This window comes from Elephantulus edwardii, unplaced genomic scaffold (assembly GCF_000299155.1).
Source record: "Elephantulus edwardii isolate Elephantulus edwardi_28Jun2011 unplaced genomic scaffold, EleEdw1.0 scaffold00260, whole genome shotgun sequence".
NCBI classification, from domain to species: Eukaryota; Metazoa; Chordata; class Mammalia; order Macroscelidea; family Macroscelididae; genus Elephantulus; species Elephantulus edwardii.
This window is the reverse complement of record NW_006400010.1, coordinates 2,180,386-2,185,557: the sequence shown is the minus strand read 5'-3', so window position 1 is coordinate 2,185,557 and position 5,172 is coordinate 2,180,386. Positions and strand designations below refer to the sequence as shown.

Sequence of the window (5,172 nt, the reverse complement as noted above, 5' to 3'; positions counted from 1 at the left end):
TTTTTTTAAAATTGAATATCAAAACAACCAAACTCATCTTTCTCCCAAGGAGTAACTGATGGATTTGAATGACGAGCCCAAGATGTCATCCTATGCTACCAGGATTCTAGATACAAAATTAAATATATGTATATTTAAACCTAAATAACTTTTTTTTAGTTTCTGCTTATATATTTTTAAAAAGTTTATTTTATTAATTTTAATGAACATTTACAGAGATTTTGTATTTTCATTCATTCATTGTTGCACTTTTTTCTTTACCCCTCTCCCCGAGTCCACTCCTCTCTTTGAAAAGCAAAAGATAAACTAAACATGAATAACTTTTGAAAATGTTATTTCTACTGCAAAGAAAATGGAATTAGGAAGATTTTAACTTTTTGCATTATCAAACTATAGCAGCCAAGACTTAAAGGAATCCCCAAAACTGTTCTCTGACATTCTTCAATTACTTTTTAAATTTTATATTGGTTTGCATTAAACATACTTTACATTGTTTCATTTATGTACATTGAAGGTTGTCAATAATTTAATTTTATTTGGATCTATTTATATATTATAAAAAGTGACCAGTCTTTGGAAAAGGCTATCATATGAGCTTGGAAAAGTAGAGGGTCAGTCAAGGAAAGAAGATACTCAAAGCAATGGATTGACATAGGTTTTAAGTGCACTGGAGATTATGTGGATGGCACAGGATTTGTCAAGTTTTTTATCTACTGTACAGAGAGGGCGGCTATGTCTCATCATCCTCACTTCTTAGAAATACTCTAGCTGCATTTTTTCCAAAACAGACCCATTTGTTCTTTTGGCAGACCATGGTAGTCAATATTCTTTACTAACAGAACAATTCAAAGGCAACAAACCTTGGTGTGGACTTCCTTACTCATTGTCCAATTTTCATATGCATATGAAGCAACTGAAAATAATGTTTTATGGCAGGCATGACTTTGACTTTAAACTTCCTTGTTTTTAGCACTTTGAAGAGTACTTACTTTGTAAGTATTTACTATGAACAGTAAATCTGCCAATCAGTCTTGATTTCTCTTCTACTTTGATGGTTGTTGTTTGTGGCTCCAATAAAATGAGATCATTGACAGCCTCAATATTTTTCTATTTATAATAATTTATAGTAAATTTATAAAATAGCTGCCTATTGATCTAGTCATGAGGATCTGTTTGCTTTATGTTGAGATGTAATCCAGTCTGAAGACTACAGTCTTTATTTTTCAGTATGTGCTTAAAATCTTCTTCATTTTCTGTATGCAAGGTTGTGTCATATTGTAGGTTAAGTCTTCCTCTCCAATCCTGGTGGCATATTCTTCTTTTAGTCCAGCTTCTTGGATTATCTGCTCAACATACAGTACTGGTAAAGGATACAGCCCTGACACACACTGTTTTCTGATCTTAAACCATGTATTCAGAACCTCGTTCTGTTGTAGCAATTGCTACTTAATGGACCCAAATAATAAATTCAGACTACCACATTTTATGTTTCTTGCACCATTATCTCAAAGTCGTAATAGCCATTTCCATATTTATTCTCCAGGTTTCTATTTGTACATATTATCAAAGTCATGGGTAGCCTATCTCTTCCTAGGTCATAACTTGTACTTCATCTTTTGGGGCTCAGTGAGATTTTACTCTAGTTATAGACCTAGAAACAAATATGGGTGAAGGTGATGATTATTGGGATCACTTAGCAATGGTCTGTAAGACATTGGCTACATGTGATGTCCCAGACAATGTCCCCAGCTGCACCAAAGATGATAGTTCAAATCAGTTCTCACCAATACTTAATCAATTGGCGGTGATATTTTGGTTATTAATATTGTGACCTTATGCCATGGATTATCAGGACCCTTTGTACTAATTAAGGTAGACCCCTCTGTAACAATGAAGAGAGAATCATTAGTACTTTTAAGACTAGGCAAACTTGAGTGTATAAAATGTACCTTAGCTTTTTGTAATCATGGCCTTCCTACTCTAATAGTCCTTTTGTGACTTACTTACTTTAGCATAAAGTTACCTATTTTTATGTTATGCAGTGTTTTGTGAATTATTTATTATTTTTAGTGTTGAATATAGTGTTGCATAATACTCCACTGCCTTCTTTATTCACTCGTTCACTGATAGATATTAGGGATTGTTTTAATATTTTGTTATTGCAACTAATGCTGCAGTAAACATGGATGTACATATATTTGTGTGCAGCAGCTCTTATTTCTTCATGATATATACCAAGTAGTGCAATTTATGGATCAAATGATATTTCTATTCCCAACTTTCTGAAAGAACACCAATTTGCTTTCCATTACATCATTTTACATTCCCAGCATGAGTTCCAATCTTCTTACACTCCTGCCAACATTTGTTGTTTGACTTTTGTCATTGTTACTGTCATTGTTGTTTCGATTTGTATCTCTGACAGCTAATGATCTTGAACATTTCTTCATCTTGGCCATCTGAATGTCTTTTTTAGTGAACTGCCTTTTTCATGTGCAGCTCATTTTGGAATTTAGTCGTTTGCCTTTTTTCTTATTGAACTGTTGGAGCCTATAAACTTTAGAGCTTAGCCTCTTGGTCAGAGAAAGAAAAATGTGAGAATACAACTAAGAATATAATAAAACAGACTAGGCTTATGGGTCAGATAGAGGCTGGTGGAATCCTTGACTATGGCCCTTAGTCACTCTTAGGTCTGGAACTGAAATCACCCTCATAGATCAAATTTCTGCCAAATAATGGACAGGTCTATAAGGTGAGCAATAACATCAAGGAAGTATTACTCCTTAGAAGGATCAGCCATTCCAGACCAGAAGGACAGCTTTTACTCAAAGGCAAAGTTTAGAAAGCAGGAAAGGTTAGGAAAGAGGGATGAATGGTAACAGAAGACACAGGGAAGAAGTAGACTGAGGGGTGTTACACTGTGAGTATCAATGACAGGGAATGAAATATGTATGAATGGAAAACTGATTTGCTCCAAAATGTGTAGGGAGTGAATGGAAAATTTATTTTCTCTGTCAGTTCACAATAAAAAGAAAACAAAACAATCAACTTTTTAGAAGTTCATTAGTGATTTCCAGGGCTACAGCGAGAGGGAAAATGGGGAGTTTTTAATTACAGGACACTGAGTTTCTATGCGGGGTAATGAAAAACCTTTGGAAAAAGATAGTGGTGATGGTTACACAACACGGTCAATGTCACTGCACTGTATATTTGAAAACAGTTAAAATGACAACTGTTTCATTATATTTTGCCACAATAAAAAAGCAGTTTCTGAATTTACAGGTAAAAAAAAGAAAAGCAGCAAGCATGTGCATGAGGATTTGGCAGTGTACTTTTTAGAAAAGTTTACCACCTCTGAGCTGGTCCTTTGTCATTTTAAAATAGCTATTTCTCTTTGTGCTGTGTTTTCCTGTTGTTTCCAGTTCCCTGTAGGCAGAGGGATAGTCATCACCAGAGGTAGTACAGCGAGTGAGTATGGACCATGGAGCTGGAATCTTCCGAGTCTGTGGATAGTCTACCATTTTTGACCTACAATAAGGGCAATGTTGAATAGTTTAATGTGCTGGTATAATTATTATCATCTGGTGAACACTTACTGAATGTTGTTTGTTAACTGACTTTAACAGCTACTCAGTACTCAGAGGAAGGTTCCAACCCTGCCTGCTGAGAAGCGCTGTGCCATACCGCCTTCCCCTACTTCTCATTGGACACGCTCATCTTCTGGCCTCCAGGTAATGCATCTAAAGATAGAAACTTTCCCTACTTTTCCAACTTCACTATGCCCCCTCAGAATATATGAGAAAATGCAGCCCACATCTCCTGGAAGCTTAGGAAGGCAGTGAGATACCAAAGCCACCTCCCGGGCTGATATTTGAGCCCTGCTTTCAGCACGGTCAAGCCTTACGGAGACAGCCAGTGTATGGCTTGTATCAAACTCTATATTTAGGAAGAACAACTGTGAGCTATGACAGGAATTCTCTTTAACACTTAGCATTAAACTGAGCTCCTCTCCAGCCCCGAGCCAGGAGCAGCTCTCAATACCCGGGGAGGCACCGGAGCACTTGAGCTATTTCAGCCACATGAATAGCATTGGAATTGAGATCGCAGCTCAGAGGACACCGGGCATCCATCCCTTCCAGCTTCTGAGAAGCATTGTACTCTTGCACCTGGCTCTTTGGGAATTGCCTTAAGGAGTAAGCAGATCAATAAGGCAGGTAAGCAAGAGGGAGGCAGCTCTGGTGACTGGCCTTTCTAAAGGAAATTCTTTGATGACTAACTTGAAGTGATGGCTTAAAACTTTGTAGTCTTGGGAGCAGTGATTGTAACTTGCTAGTCAACTGTTCATTGATGGTGGTGCTGCTACTGTTTTAGAAGTTTTGGGGGACAGGAGCGGAGGAGGCGGAGGAGAAGGGGAGCTGAAGGAATACTGAGCTCAAAGTTTCCATTGACAGAGCTAGTAAGCACATTTCCACCCTTCAATCCCAAATTTTGGGATTTGTGATCCTGAAACGGCACTGACCAGGGTTATGGTTGGTGCACTGTAGATATATTGAGGCTATGATTCTACAAGGAATCAAGAGCTCTGGGGGCAGAAAAAAGCTCTAAGGCTAGTTCTGTGGTTTACTGTTTACGGAAATGCAAATTAGTGCCACAGTTGTTAGGCTGTACACATTTAAAATGCTTTCTCCTTTCCTTAAGCGCTTGTCTTGGTCTTCAGTGTTTTCTCTACTTCTCTGGGCTAATGCTCTAGCACCACACTGTTGAGAACTCCATCTTGGTCACAGTTCTCTGTCCCCAGGGAACCCAGGGCCGCACTCCTGGTATCTTTCTCCGCGGGCATCAGGTCACGAATGTGGCAATGCTAAAATTATTTCTTTCCTCTCCGTTTATTCAAGGCAGAATGAATAAGGAGCTAGGCAGTTCGGACAGCTGAACATCTTTCTACACCCTCCTCAGCAATTATTTTTAGCTGCAGGACAGAGAATTTCCTCTGAGAGTCAGCTTTATCCATTTATTTGACCTTCAAGAAATAAACATCACAAGGCCCCTTAATACCAAATATTGAGTTTCTTATTTCTGAATTCTCTAGTAAGTTGTTGCTGCAAAGTTTTAGTAAGTACAAGAGGCAGATGTAGACGTCCGATACTAGGTGCTGGCCAAAAAAAAAAAAAA

At 38.0% G+C, this 5,172-nt stretch overlaps 1 protein-coding gene across 1 annotated transcript in view; it reads left to right on the top strand.

Annotated features, from left to right (window-relative positions):
- Positions 1 to 3,985: 3,985 nt before the first annotated feature.
- Positions 3,986 to 5,172, top strand: part of LOC102875216 (small muscular protein-like) — a 36,310-nt gene continuing 35,123 nt past the window's right edge. The window contains exon 1 of the mRNA XM_006899528.1: positions 3,986 to 4,214. The gene's annotated coding sequence lies outside the window, so the exon portion shown is untranslated. The remainder of the gene's footprint in view (positions 4,215 to 5,172) is intronic.